The 16582-nt window shown below is 45.0% G+C and overlaps 1 protein-coding gene and 1 long non-coding RNA gene across 2 annotated transcripts in view; both read right to left on the bottom strand.

The window, feature by feature from the left end:
* The window catches only part of SCAPER (S-phase cyclin A associated protein in the ER), a gene marked incomplete in the record, with an annotated part of 4815867 nt that overhangs the window by 1758938 nt on the left and 3040347 nt on the right, over positions 1-16582 (bottom strand).
* On the bottom strand, positions 15864-16383 carry LOC122806769. The gene is made up of 2 exons (XR_006365554.1): positions 16295-16383; positions 15864-15961 (listed from the first exon to the last, which is right to left on the bottom strand). It is a non-coding gene; the product is annotated as an uncharacterized LOC122806769 (long non-coding RNA).

Raw genomic sequence — 16582 nt, 5'->3', positions numbered from 1 at the left:
TGTCAGTCAAATGACTGCAGATGTGCCATACAGGCATGTGGCCAGTGCTGCTCGTAGGAGGACCTCTGGCCGACATGCACCTTCAGGACAGAGCGCAGCAGCTGGTGTCACCAGACGCATGTTTCAGACTGTAATGGCGGCACAGGCACATGCTGAACGGCAGAACAGAGAAGGGCAGAAGCTTCAGAGGGCTGCTATACATTCTTTAAATGACAACATCCAGACATTGGCAAATGCTCAACAGCAGATTGCTGAAGTTTTGCACAGACGATTGGGTGATATAGTTGGAATCCTTGACCGTGGCATGACAATCCGTGAGCGTGAGCTGTCTGTGCTGGAACATCTGGTAGGAGTGAGGCATAGGGCACGTGGACGTAGGCCAGCTACACCACCTGGTGCAGGTCTACGTGAACGAGCTACCTCACATGCCCGCTCACATAGTGCCGGTAGCAGCAGCAGTGCAGCTGGTGCTGCGCTGTCCACACCAGGACACAGCAAACCATGTGGATGTGGCCCTGGACGGTCCCAATGGGGACACGGTTCCAGTGGACATGTGTCATCGGACAGTACGCAATCTGTACCTCTGCCTGGTAGTGCCCGTGCAACCCCTGGCAGGCACAGGTCACGTGGCCGTAGCTGGACATCGTGAGCTATAAATCCTGGTCTGTACAGTCTGGATCTGTCAATAATACCCCTGTGTAGGCCTGACACATGGCAGAACTGTGTGCACACATACACGCACACACCAGAAATATCTGTAGGGCACCGCAACACTCACATGCATAACAACCACACATGGCCAATTAGATCACAGGCCCTAACCCACACACATGATGTCATCCACTGGTGCAGCCTAGGCCCCTGGCAAACATCATCACCCTGTGAATATGATGATGCCTGTGCCGCATCCCTGTCATCCACACCATCGGTGCAGGGACATGCTCATATGGTCTGATGCACAGGATGAGCAGAATAGGGAGATAAGTGTATATTACAATTGTTGTGTACTGTTGACACGCAGCAGACATACCATGTAGTACAGGTTTGTTTTATGTTTACAGTATGTGTCTTGGTAACAACAGTAACAGCATGTTGGCAATGATGCCCTGCTTCCCTCCTTAAGGTCTAATTGCATGTGCCATTAAGTACCAGTGTTTGCAGTTTCCCATGTGTAAATGTGGACTACTCACAGGCATGTATGGCAATACCAGCATGCTATGCACGTAGCTTCAACCTCACTGTTAGAAAGGCTGACATTCCAAAGACGTCTACACATCTAATGATCCAGGAGCATGTGAGCTGTGTACTAAGCTACAGTGGCTAGCGACGTGACATCCATACCGGGTGACATCACAGGTACAGTTACATGGTGCAGGGAGTTTACATAGCAGTCTAGCTGATGTCAAGGGTACAGGCCAGTTGATAGCATGAGGCCTCACTGTGTAGCAGTAATACACATTCACATTACAGGATGAGAACACACAACTACACACACACACACAGGTATTCGCACACATGTATTCAGACACAGTAACAGGCCCACACTCACAGGGTCAATGACACTGTAACATACACACACACTTGATAGTGTTGAGGTGAGGACCCCTGCCTATGTGGTAATCACCATTACAGTACTGTGCACCCACATGATGCGACACAGAGAATGAACATGTACAGGTAGTCAGTAATGCCCAAGACTGACGGCATCAAGAGGTCAGTAGACTGCATCATCTGGAGGGGTTAGGGGTCTTATCTGTTCATTATGGTAGCATACATCCTCACTCCATGGACCAGACAGCCATACATACATACATACACACACACTGTGGAGTCCACAATTGAATTCACCTATGTCATGCACATACAGATAGCTAACGTGTGTGATACACACACCACCCCTACCTATGTCTTGCTTTCTACACTGCAGTATGTACAGATCTCTACAACAGTGTACAGGGGTGTGTAACAATTGGGATGTATTCCCCACCATACGTGGCATATATGGACACTCAAGCAAACACACATGGCAGTACTGTGAATCAAACACCTGCTATCTTATGATACTTATGACAGACATGCAGCAGTATTACCCGTATTACAATGTGTACCGACGCTACCTTCGGCAATTGTGCTGCTATATGCACACAGGTGGTCTTAAGTGTTACAGGTGTCAAGTGATTTACAGTCAGTGACACCCTGACCGCTGTGTAGGTTGTATGTCTTTACCTTCAATTAACAGAAACATAGCTTAGTGTTTGCACATGTTATGGTAGGACGGCTTGTGACACACCTGTGAGGTGTCTTCTGCAAACATCCATCTGCAAAGTTGGCTCACCACTTTATGTACACACATCCATCCATACCTGATGTACATCATACCGTACTGTCAGTATTTCACCATATACAGGTGTCAATGATGGGGCTGCATTGCAACTGCATGCCGCAGTAAGACACAGATCAACTGCAAACATTAGCTACTGCACACGCATGGTAGCTGAATGCACACCACTACATGTGCATGTGTGTAGGTCCTACAGTCCTGTCATTTAGCCATGTTTGTAGGCATTGCAACTGGTGGACATGTGTGATGACATACATGACACATGGACTGTTGTATGATATGACAGTTGTCATGGGTAACCAGTACAGAGGGAATGTTAACTCAGTCAACATTGCTATCACACCTTATGTACTGTTAGCATTCAACAGCCATTGACCTACCTTCCATGTGCATGTGTGTAATTGCTGTAGCCACTTGTCTGCACGAAGGACAACAGCAGCTATGCTATGTACATATGTGTTGCGTGTGTGTGTGGGGCATGTACATATCCACAGCAGGTACATGTATGTCATATCCAAACATGAGTGTGTTTACTGGTGTACAGCAACAGTTATCTGTTACAGCTGTATATGAACCAGGGCCCCTATTATGTGTACAGCTAACCTGGTTATGAACAGTGGTATCACTGCATTGCATAACACATGATGGAACTGTGTCAGTGCATGTGTAGTCTGCACAGTTGCTGTAGAGCTAGGTACAGTCCACTGGTCATGAGTAACTTGGTGTTGTACTAATGTATGTTCTGCCACATGTATGGATGTGTGATGCTGATCCAAGGACATGGTGATGTCTGAGGGCTACATCCTAGAATGCGGCTTTTGACACTGTGATCTGCACCTGACACATCTGTGATGGATTTTGAGAGTGTACTGGTCAGTACATGTGAGTGGCCTTCATGTACGTGGGGACACTACCACCTGGAGTGGTCCGTAACGGTGTTATGGCCCACATGTCTGTATCTGAGGTATACGGTGGTAGTGCTATTGTGCACAACTGAGCCTTATGCCAGGTGTTCCTCACTGCACATATGTCAGTATTCCTCATTGTTGGATCTAGATTGGCAGCTGTGATTACGAACGCTACACATCTAGCACTGTTTAGCATACACATACAATGCAGTTGTCCTCTAGGTGTCAGGGTGTTTACCTGGTCTCAGGACATTCGTCTATGAATAGTACTCTATGGGAGAAGTAGCCACTCCTAGCAGGACATCACCATGGGTGGTATTAGTGTGCCAGGTTTAGATTGGTACAGCTAAGGTGATGGACAGCAGCAGACGTTGTGTAGAAGACCGGTGTCAGATATATGTAGTGCAGCGTTCATGCTAACAATGATGACTATCGACACACTGTGCCCTTCTGTGTTTAGAATCAGAGTGCATACAAGACAGCCCTTTGCTACTAAGTGTGTGAGCATGCCCAGTACGCCGTTATGTAGATGGACACACAGAGCATTCCAAACGGACGTGTGCTACTGTGTGAGCATGCCCAGTGACACCTTGTGTCAGTTATGTGCCTCTATGTGTATGGGCATGACCATTGTAATCCTGTATAGCGATAGTGGTCATCCTGGCAACAGATGGTCATACCCCACTTCAGGATGGATTCCTACATTGAACACACTGGTTCACAGGTACGTACACTGTAACTGCCAGCATCCATGTTGATGTCCGCATTCCTAGAAGGTCATACTGACTGTCTTGAAAGGTGTAGTGTCTGTGGCACGTCTTGTATCTATGTAGTGTTGTAATAGTGGTCCGTAGATAGGCAGTTGTCCTGCTCACACCACTGGCATGTGTTTGTCTCCGTCTGCCTTGGGAAAGTAATATGCATTTAGACTGCTCACACTCCATACAATCCCTATCGGCATCTGTTCCATTGCTGATTATGTCACCCACCTAGAAATATGCCTCTGGGAGTGCTGTGATCCAGTAATCTCGGTAGCACGTTCTGTAACTGCGCAATGCTGTAGTGTGATAAGGTAGTTAGGTCTATGTTTTAATCCCAGCCATGCTAATTTTGTGTGTGTGTGTGTGTGTGTGTGTGTGTGTGTGTGTGTGTTTCCAGCTGCCTGGGGACAGAGTAATGCTTTTAGACTGCTCACTCGCCATACAATCCCTACTGGCGTCTTTTCCATTGCTGATGATGTCACCCACCCAGAAGTATGCCTCAGGGAGTGTTGTGATCCAGTAATCTCTGTAGCACGTTCTGTAACTGCGTAATGCTGTAGTGTGATAGAACAGACAGGCAGGTGTTCTATTCCAAGGCATGACAGGTGTGTGTGTTTGGCAGTCATATCCTATGTGTTGGTATCTGTGAGTGGCTAGCTCCAGGATGTGTTGAGCGTGTTTTGTTGTTTTCCTATATAGTGTCCACAAATGTCACGATCGCCCAAGAGAGTGGGTTGGCAAGACATACACATACATTCGCCAATAGGTCTGGTCAGTAAATGTCAGCAGCCCTACTCTTACCCTTAATACAGTCTGACCCATGTGACGCAACGAAACACACTTGACATGATAGCAACACCAGTACATAATGCAGGAGACACATGTGGTCTCCTTTTCATTCTTGTCTAATGCTTTGGTGTCATGTGGTCCGCTGTTGTGATATATATTCTATATCTACGTATGTGTGCGTATATGTACGTGTGTTTGTGTGTGTGTGTGTATATAGATATATATATATATGGACATTAGCACACATAAATCTACATGATGGAATACATGTCCTATACTACTGAATGCCTGTACTGGATGATCTGTACGTGATCACCTCTATGTATGTATATCTGCCATGGCTTAGTGGTAAAGCATGTCATCTGTGGTGTGCAGGGTCTCGGGTTCTAGTCGTGTAGAGACCGGTTATTTTGTTGCTGGGAAGAATGAGGGACATTGAATACAGTGGTAGTAAGGCACCTTTAAACAGTTGTGTGCGGGTCTGCGTGACAGTAAGCAGTTGTTATTATTTTGGAGGCTCAGTTGTTGTTGTTGTTGTATCTTTCGGCTTTTTCCGGTTAGGGGTCGCCACAGTGGAACTCCGGTCCGCTAATGATTGGCAGTAGATTTTTACGTACTGAGTTGCCAGCCCTAACCTACAACCTTCAGCGAAGGTACGCCCATTCACGCATGTCTCCACACAGAAGACGCTTTAGCTGAGAATCGAACAGGACGTCTTACTGTGAGACGACAATGCTACCGCAGCACCACCACCGCATTTTGGAGGCTCAGTATGGGTCATATAACTATGCATTAGAAGACAATACTATGCAAATGAGGTTGAAAATAGTGAATCCCGTTTATCCCCAGGGTGTGATGCAGATCCCAAGAGTGTATGTGTACAGATAGCCGGGTGCAGGACTCGAATATAGGTGAAAGCATGGGGGGTCAGGCATACTGTACGTACACTGGAGCCCTGTGTCTCGAGATTGCTTCTGCCTTAGCACGCCTAAACTAGGGGTGTGTCTATACCGGCCTAGTGAAATTGGGAGGGGCAACAGCAGTAGTGGAGTAGTCAAGGTGAACAAACTGCGCAAACAGGTGATAATTAGCGCAATCAGCAGATTACATGCCCAGTCCAGCCCAGAACACTACGGTAAAGTGAGCAAGCACCATACACACAGGTTTTTTCCACACTCTACACCACCGGTGTATACATGCGGGGACATTTCTCGAAACAATCCAACCAAATGAGAAGGGTTGCAGCAGGCAATATAGACCATTTGCTGGAGGATGAGGGTGGTGAGGATGTGAATGCTGCCGAACAACGATCAGTGAGGAGACAGAGAAGACTTTACAGACCCAGGGTAACCTACCAGGGGCTACATGAGCTGGAGATAGAGGAGCGCTATGGGGTGGAAAGAGACCTCCTACAGCAGATTGTTGAGCTGTGCCGGCCACACCTGACACATCGAACAGGCCGAGGGGAAACCCATCCCAGTGGATACCAAGGTATGTGTAAGGCCTAGATATACTAGCCACAGGTACCTCCCAAAGCACAACTGGGGATATCATGGGATCTCACAGGCATCTGCATCCAGAGTAGTGCACCAGTTCGTAGATGCCATGTCACCACATGCCAGTGAGCACGTACATATCCTCAACACACGTGAGGTGTTGACCAGCAATATGCGTCTCTTCCACCAAATGGCAGACAACCTTGGGGTAGTGGGTGCTATAGCCTGCACACACACATGCATCAAAGCACCACCCGGTGAGCGGGGTAGAGCCTACATTAACCGCAGGGGCATCCCCTCCATCAACTGCTAGGTCGTATGCGATGGCTAGTGCATTATACTGAATGTGTGTGCTGGCTGCCCTGGAAGCTATGACTATTCCGATATATGGCATCTGACACAGCAGTACCACACCTTTGCCAATATGGACATCCCCTACAGTCACCTAGTGGGGGATACTGGGTAACCACTGGAGCCGTGGCTGATGACACCCATCAGCAATGCACACACACCTGAACAACTACGCCATAATGAGGCACACGCACAGGCAAGACATATAATTGAGCGTGTGTTTGGGATGCTCAGGTCACGGTTCCAGTGTCTGGACACATCCGGTGGAGCCTTGCAGTATTCACCGGCTACATGCACCCAAATTGTTATGGTATGTGCTATGCTACACAATATGATCCTGCGGAAACAGCATGGGGCAGGGCCACACAGCCCCCCCACCAATGCCAAGGCCTGTACAGGCACAGTGTGACTCAGAGGAGGAACTACCTGAGCTGGACCCAGTAGGCAAAAGGAGGCGTGCACAGTATGACTTGCCCTTGGCAAAGAGGCAACGCATGGCATATGCACCGACACAGTAGGTACCCAGGGAATTTCACCCTCTCTGACTCGCACAGACAATAAAAGGGATGCCAAACATGACACTACCTGTGCTCAGCCATGTATAGGAAGTGCACTGTGTGCATCCGACATAGGTAGCCTCCAGCATCAGCACCATCCTCAGGTCTGGCACACCCTCAAGGTAAGTCAATCAACCTGCCAATTGGCAGTTGTATTAGAATGTGTTTTAACCTGTGGCTATGGTATGGATGTGAGCATGCAAGGGAATTTGGTGGCAGAATGTTAGGGCAGCGGACAGTACATGTCCATAGTGGCACCATGACATCCGTAGCACATACCAGGGTCACAATAGTAGCCAGTAGTACACAGGGTGTCCTAACCCACTGCAGGTTATAGGCTGAACATCATGTGTGTCCATACAGCCCACACAAGTCTCAAACAGCTGGACAGGTGTAGACCAATACAGACAAATGCTATACAATGGCCTCTGGATATGCCCAATGGATGACCCCACCCCCCCACAGACACACACACACATACTACAGCAGGCCAGGCTGTTGGATGTAGGTTGTGAAGGCTAGGACGTCTGAAACCACTATGCTGGTAATTAAAGCTAGGATTGAATTACACTGGTATGCCTCTAGCCAGCACATTAGGTAGGTCCACACACTGAAATAACCTGGCATACCAGTACAGTAGTAGCAATAGTGTACAACTGTCAGCTGTGCCCCCCTTCCAACGTATACATGTAAAAGTCATGTGCGCCACCCCAGGTGCTGTGTAGGAATGTGGAAACAGTTGGATGTCCCCCCATGCTGTGCAGAAATGTAGCGACAGTCAATGCCACATGACCGATGGAAACCCTGCAGACACAGCATGCCACCTGTCAGTGTACAATGCAGATGTCAGCACCACAGTACTGACTACCTGGACATGTAACACATGCGATCCAGTTGACCATACTGGGCATGCTCAAACACATGAAGGTATGACGATAATGTCAGCCGACAACATGCGTAACAGTCATACTGGGCATGCTCACACACTCGGCCAGGTCTGCAAACACCAGTGGTCCGGACATATCTGCCAGTACATTGCTATACTGTTGGATGACTGTGCTGTATGGTATGTGTGTGGTACTGTCTATTGTCTGTATATATGCCATGGTGTATTGGTAATTCAGATCAGCTGTGTGCGCAAAGGACAGTTCTTTGTTTGCGGCCAGAACAAGGCCTTTGGATACGAAGTGGGTAAGGCACATTGCAGAAGTTGGGAGCGGTTGTGCGTGGGTTTGTGCGGTGTTAAGCACTGCTGACCTCTGGTTACAGATCCTTATACTTGTTTAGACTCCCCATTTCTTTAACAGTGCAATACTTGCATACTGGAAGACAAAAACGCTTACACCCGCTCGCTCCCTCACTTGCACGTGCACCGACATTGGTGCTTGCATTTGTCACTCACGCTGGGTGGGCGCTATCCCTTGTGATGCCTATTACATCGGACCACATGATTACAGTATCGGGTATGGCTGACTATCATGCGACAGCAGGCGTTCGACTGTACGGAATCGGCGGCCTGTCCAGTGACAATCATATTATATGCATGTTCCTCATACAATCTGCTCCCATCTGGCTAATACATGGGAACTGATACTCTGCAATGCAGACAAGTAAATGTGTTTTGGGAAACGCATCTTTCTTCCGGGTCATGCTACCGCATACCTGTTGTAGGTTTTCCACCTTTTAAATTGTCCAAAGTGAGACATTAGGATTAACACCTTTCCCACTTTGCATGGGACAGTTCCTCATTAGGCATATGTGTCATGCGAGAATAATCTAGTCATAGCAAATGTCCTGATTACAGGACAATATTATATTCTACGTTTCTCTAATAGTTGCATGTAATGGTTATTGTATAAATGACACTTCGATATGTTATGTGAAGTTGCATAAGCAACTTGACTGCTGCTAGACTAAGCTTTGATTTGTGCTAATATGTATATTTCTGTACTATGCACGGCTGTAGGTATGTTCTGACCTGGTACGTCTGACATTTCTATGGAGCAGGTCCCACTTTGGCCATTTGGAAAGGTGGCAGCCCTATAGGACCTATATGTAGAGATGTCAGATTTGGCAAGGCAACACATACCCACAGCCAGTAGAAAATGGACTACTTCACCGGTTTGCATAAGTTAAGGTTATTCTTGTTGCATTATAGTTGCTAATACTGTTTCCTATAACATCTAGGTGTTTCAGATGCAACAAAATTGTTTTATACAACCACTACACACAATATATGGACTCTTTTACCGAAATCACAGTCCATGTGCCATAACATTCATTTTGTAGGACACAACTGCCCAGAGTGGAGTGTCCCTCACAAAGGCGAACAGGTGGTAACCCCAAACTATTATGCTATCATCTACCTAAGGTGGTCGGCAGAATATGCGCTTTCCATCACTAGCAGACCTCACATACGAATGGCGGAGAATGAACACTGTATCAGGGACACTGCATAACACCCTCAGGGACACATTTAGATGATTGGTTCTATTAACTTGACACATTGACAGTTACAGGGCATATGTATTTATTCACATTTGTAGAGGTACATGCTGTTTATGACTCATACATGTTGTCATTAATCATTAAGTGTATTCCGCCACCTGTCCACCTAATATCACTAGTTCTGGAAGGGTTTAGTTAGGACTGTGTTAGATTCTGATTCGTAATCACGGACGTCAATGATAATCGGGTACAGGGCACTGATATATTCCCTATGTATTCCCCCAATGGTTTACGGCCTATCCAGTAGATACGCTCTTCAGGTTTGGGAGGTATGAGCATCTGCAGTTCCCACATAGGAATATTAACTACTTCCACTGGGCGGGCCTAATACATCTCTGCCAACCAACACCTGCACACATAGGCCCATTATTGCATACCCATGATTCACCTACCTGACACCCCTCTACAGCACTCATGACACATACTTACTGTGAGCGCAGCTGGGGTATGAACACACCCCTACACACTGCCCACTCTCTCCGTCTCGGGACACGTCATACGTTTTGTCAAACAATTTAACAGACTTGCACAACCTACTGTTCCGTGTACGGCAACATCCTGGTCGCATCAATCATTACAGGTTGCCTAACAGAGAAATTTTTGGCGTCCCATAAGGGATCCCGTGATCCATGTTTAAAGTGTAGACCTTGCAGATCTCTCCCACTAGTACTTTCTTGCCAGTGGTCTGGAAAGCAGCGGTGTATTTACCTGTCTTGCATGTCTGTATGTCTCACCGGCCTAGCTGGGGTGGTGTGGGAGGTAGATGTTAGTTGATTGGACCTCCCACTAACATATGCCCGGTCTGAACATATGTTACCCGTAATTGCTGTACTGTAACCTAGGTATGTACATGCTATATCTACAGTAATATATATATATATATCTTTGTGTGTATGTATACATGCATACATACACACAAAGATATATATCTATATATATATATATATATATATATATATATCCGTGTGTATGTATGCATGTATATATCTATATATATATTATATATATATATACACACACACACATATATATATATATATATATATATATATATATATATATATATATACACACACACACACACATATATATATATATATATATATATTTTTATTATTTATTTATTTATTTTACATTTGTTAACCGGGCTAGTCTAGCTGGATACATATCCTTTTTCAGTAGAGGCCCGAGGAGAAAAGCTCCAGACAAAATGGTTAGACACAAGTTGAGAGTACAAGTTATACAAGATACATGGTTTGAAAAAAATACAAGTTATTGATAAGGGGACCTGTCACATATACAATAAGGGAAATAAATTTATCGTAGGTGTAATATGAGAGAAATAGCTCATCAGGTAAGATACAAATCAGCAGGTAATACATAGCTGTGAGGTTTTATATATAATAGTGTGTAGACTAGTTCAAGAGTCACCCGCTTCCATTGGGCTTCTCTGAATTTTAAAGATATGGAAGGGGACATGGTCCAGAGGAAGGGGCCTAGATGGATTTGATATGAGAAGTTAGTCAGGTTCAAGACATGGGCATAGCCATTGTGTCTTGAGATATTCTTTCAGGTCGATTTTGAACTTATTGTGCGAGGTTATAGTTCTCAGGTAGTTTGGCAGGAGTTCCATGGCTTGCCAATGGAGTTGGCAAAGAGGGCATCACCGCCTCGAGTTATTAGCTTTAATAGTTAGGATCTGGGTGCTGTTGGATGATCAGACTTGTTAGGTTTGTGTATGGGGTCAGTATACTACACAGTGAGGGAGTTCTATCTGGTTGATTAATTATTTTACAGGCTTCCGTGAGTTGATTAAGTTTGAGAAGGTTGGGTAGTTCCAACCAACCAAGTATTCTCAGATTAAGACAATGGTGGGTGCGATATGGGGAACCTGTTATGAATCTAGCAATGTGGTTATAGGCCAGGGAGAGCATATTAAGTTCATGTTTATTGAGGAAAGAAAAGACTGGGGAGGCATAGAGGAGGGTAGAGAGGAGATGTGTGCGGGCAATGGTTAGTTTGGCATTAGGAGTTAAAAAGTTTTTTATTCGGTACATGGATCCAAGTTTTTTGTTAACAGATTTAACGGTTTGGGTAATGTGAATGTCAAATTTGAGCTTATGATCAATAGTTACACCTAGTAATTTGGTACTGGTGACAGGGGTTATGATAGTCCCATTATTGGATTTAACATGGAAGGTTGTATTATTATTACTTGGGAGTTCTTTTCCTAGGGTTGAGAAGACGTTGGGGAAAAATAATAGTAGTTTAGTTTTTGTTGGGTTGAGTAGGAGTTGCCGGTCAGTGAACCATTTTTCTACTTGAGAGAAACAGAGTTGAGTGGTGGACTGGAGATTCAGGAGGGAGACATCAGAGCAGATCAAGGTGGAGTCATCGGCATATTGGATGCAGGTGGATTGAGGGATGACTGAGTGAAGGTCATTAATGAAGATAGAAAACAGAAGTGGACCCAAAATTGAGCCCTGAGGAACACCAATGGTGTTAGGGAGCAGGCCTGATAGTCTGTTTTGCCACAGGACAGCTTGTTGCCTATCAGAGAGGTAAGCATTAAACCAGGTTAGTGCTGGGGTGTCCAGATGTAGGGTCGCAAGGGTTGACAGAAGGAGCTGATGATTGACCATGTAATGCTTTTGATAGGTCAAGAAAGAGGGCAGAGGATATTAGTTTGCTATTGCGATTGTTATTAATGGAGTCGACAAAGGAAAGAAGGGCAGTGGTAGTACTATGGTGGGGACGAAAAGTGTTGGGAGTTTGACAAGAGATGATTACAGGTGAGGTAGTTAAGAAGTTGTTTGTGAATGCATCTTTCCATAATTTTTGCTATTGGGGACAGTATAGCTATTGGTCTATAGTTTGAGATTTCCGTGGAGGAACCTCCTTTGTGAAGCGGAATAATATAAGAAATCTTCCAAATAGAGGGGATACTAGCTTCAGAAATGGTTCTGTTGATAAGGATTGATATGGGGTAAGCAATGACGCCAGACTAATTTGTAAGAATTCTGCTGGGAGGTGATCAGCTGCTAGTGTCGTTGGTTTGAGCTTTTAAGAGGATATATGTAGGATGAGGAGACTGGCTTTAAAGTGAACGGGTAGGGGCATCATCATGGGGTTGTGAGGCAGATGGGGGCGAGGAGGTTAATTGACTGGCTAGAGTTTGGATTGTCTCGGTGAAGAAGGAGTTAAAGGTATTGGCTACTACTTCCTGTTCTTTCTCAATGAGTTTCTCGGGCGTTGGGGTAGTAGTTTTACCAGGGTGCAGGAGGTTGTTAAAACCTGCCCAGAATTTCTTTGGGTTGTTCTGGTGTTTATGCTGGAGATCAGAAGTATTGTTTTTGTCTTGGATAATGGCTGTTTTGGTAGTGTTTCTTAGTTGTAAAAATTTATGCTCTTGGGGGGTTTTTGTGGCTCTCCATCTCTCCCAGGCTTGGTTACGGAGTTTAATTTTGGTTTTAGTTTCTCTAGAAAGCCAAGGTGCTATACGTACTTTGGATCTAATTTGTCTGTGTGGGGCATGTGAGTCAAGTATCTTAAGGAATGTGTCGTTAAAGTGGGACACACTCTCTTGGAGGGGTAGGGTTCTTAATATGGACCAGTTGCAGGATTTTAGGTCAGCAAGAAATTGTTGTGGGATAAAATTCTTTTTGTTTCTGATTAGTCTATATCACGGGGGATGGAAGTAGGGCATTTATGTTTGAGAATATAAGTTATAAGGTGGTCACTGAGGTCATTGGGAAGGGTGCCTGTAGTATAATTGTTTGAGTCTCTATTGGTAAGGATCCAGTCTATGGTACTTTCTTTTGGAGAGTATTGCCAATTCTGGTAGGGGATAGGATATGTTGGGAAAACCATGTAGGTTGATGGGTTGTGGGGTTGTATGGGTAGAACAGAGAGACCAATCAATATTAACGCCTCCAAGTACTATGGTTTCTTGAGGGTAGTTGGTGGCTAACCAGCACAGGGTTTGCTCAAGGTTGTCTGTGTTCTTCCCAGGTGGGATATAGGTAACAATGAGGTTGAGGCATTTTTGAGCATTTAGGCATATTTTTAGGGCAATTAGTTCTACTTTGGAGATTGTAGGGGTTGTAATGGATTCTTAAGGATATTCAGGGTATTTCTAAACATTACAGCTATTCCTCCCCCTTTTTTCTTAGCACGATCAGCTCTGTAGATATTATACCCGGGTGGAAGGATCTCTTGATCCTTAGTGGTGGGTTTTAGCCATGTCTCAGTTAGGCACATAATGTCAGGAGAGTGAGTAGCTATCATGGCATGTAGGGTGTGAATTTTATTGTTAATGCTTCTTAGGTTCAGATGTAGTATTAGAAGGAGTCTGTAGATTTTCGTTAAGTTAGTGGGGTTAGAGTCAAATATTGTGGTGGGACCTGGGTTAGGATGGATATCACCAGCAATGATTATACGATTTTTCAGGTACAGTAAAAATCTTTGCAGTTTAAGTAGTAGTTTGAGGTTAGTTTTGTTAGTTGGCTTTAGGGTAGTGAAGTGTGAGATGGACTACTTTGGGGATATTGTTTTGTCTTGGTAGGGTGAAGATGCAATAGAGATGCCATTGAGATAGGATTGGGAGCTGGTGTGGCCGTTGTGGAGGGGGATTCCAAACAGAGATTGATTTTCATACTTTGTTAAGAAATAGATAGTGATGAGTAATATAGATGTGAGATGGGTGATAGAATAATTGAGTCTGGCCATGATAGGGATGAGGAGAGGGTATAGGAGGGAGGAGATTTGGTGTTAGAATTGGTAATGGGGGTGGGCCTTGAAGTGGGCGGAGTAGTAGTGTGAGCTTTGGATTTGCAGGGGAGAGTGGGAGGGGCTGGCTATACCTATAACTTTAGGGGTACTGGGGCGGGTGGGATAAGGGGCAGGGAGGGATGGAGCGGAGCCAGCGAGCGGCAGCGGAGCGGGCATCCACTGCTAGGAGTTACTACAACAGTTATTTGTAGTTCTGCTGTGAAGAAGCAGTTTTCAGGTAAATATATTTAGGACTGTAATTATCTTAGCGATACCACCAGGTTCCTGAGTCAAGAATGTCAATATATACTTTTAAGGCCAACAATGTTTTGAATTTACCCTGTGTGTGAGTAGAAGTTAACTCCTGGTCAGAGCATTCCCTGAGGAGAGCAGTATGGGTCTTGGGAACTTCACATAAAGTTAGGGCGGGGGGCTACCTGTGAGATAAAGGAAAGAGATGGGATGTTAGAGTAGCTATTGTTAACTAGGAAAGCTCAGCTATACAACAGTTTTATGGAGAAATTCACATGCAGTCAGGAGAAGCAGTATTGAAAGCATACAGCTTGAAAGAACAGTATTTCACACATACTCGTGCAGACACATGCAGACACTTTGAGTTTCTTCTTCTGCAGTAACAGCCAAGTCGCTTATCAGATATAAGCAAAATACCATCAAAATAGGTGCTAAAGACACTCTCAAACACTCTAAAATAGGAGCAGCAAACAACAGACCTAGTCACTATACAGTTGAATAAAAGCGCTAGAAGTCGCCAGCAACACAATAGCAAAATTACATCAAAATATGTGCTAAATACACTTTCAAGCACTGTATAATAGGAGCAGATAACATCAGACTTAGTCGCTATACCATTGAGTAAAGCAACGCTACAAGTGCGTCAGCAACACGTAGAACTTAAGGTTAGTAACTTAACAACAGAATCTGGTAATACAGTACAATGCAAAGCAGGAGTAAGTCCACTAACTGATTTGAGTGCAAAAGGTCTAAAACACTGCAGTAAACACACAGTTTAGCTTTCCAGACTTTTTGCGAGTTACCTTTAGGTCGGGAGATGCACCGAGAAGTAGACAGACAACAGAAATGCTATGAAGTGAGAGGTTAACAGTGAACCTGGAGGATTATTTCAAAACTGTCTGACGATGTATTCCAGTTCCAGCCAGAGTACGAGGGTCTTAGAGAGAGCAGGCATTGAGTGCAGGAATCCACTGCTAGGAGTTACTACAACAGTTATTTGTAGTTCTGCTGTGAAGAAGCAGTTTTCAGGTAAATATATTTAGGACTGTAATTATCTTAGCGATACCACCAGGTTCCTGAGTCAAGAATGTCAATATATACTTTTAAGGCCAACAATGTTTTGAATTTACCCTGTGTGTGAGTAGAAGTTAACTCCTGGTCAGAGCATTCCCTGAGGAGAGCAGTATGGGTCTTGGGAACTTCACATAAAGTTAGGGCGGGGGGCTACCTTTAGGTCGGAGATGCGACCCGAGAAGTAGACAGACAACAGAAATGCTATGAAGTGAGAGGTTAACAGTGAACCTGGAGGATTATTTCAAAACTGTCTGACGTATGTATTCCAGTTCCAGCCAGGAGTACGCAGGGTCTTAGAGAGAGCAGGCATTGAGTGCAGAAATCCACTGCTAGGAGTTACTACAACAGTTATTTGTAGTTCTGCTGTGAAGAAGCAGTTTTCAGGTAAATATATTTAGGACTGTAATTATCTTAGCGATACCACCAGGTTCCTGAGTCAAGAATGTCAATATATACTTTTAAGGCGTCAACAATGTTTTGAATTTACCCTGTGTGTGAGTAGAAGTTAACTCCTGGTCAGAGCATTCCCTGAGGAGAGCAGTATGGGTCTTGGGAACTTCACATAAAGTTAGGGCGGGGGGCTACCTTTAGGTCGGGAGATGCGACCCGAGAAGTAGACAGACAACAGAAATGCTATGAAGTGAGAGGTTAACAGTGAACCTGGAGGATTATTTCAAAACTGTCTGACGTATGTATTCCAGTTCCAGCCAGGAGTACGCAGGGTCTTAGAGAGAGCAGGCATTGAGTGCAGAAATCCACTGCTAGGAGTTACTAC

This window comes from Protopterus annectens, chromosome 7.part0 (genome assembly GCF_019279795.1).
Source record: "Protopterus annectens isolate FY-2018-M chromosome 7.part0, PAN1.0, whole genome shotgun sequence".
Lineage (NCBI taxonomy): Eukaryota > Metazoa > Chordata > Ceratodontiformes > Protopteridae > Protopterus > Protopterus annectens.
This window is presented reverse-complemented; position numbering and strand designations above follow the sequence as displayed.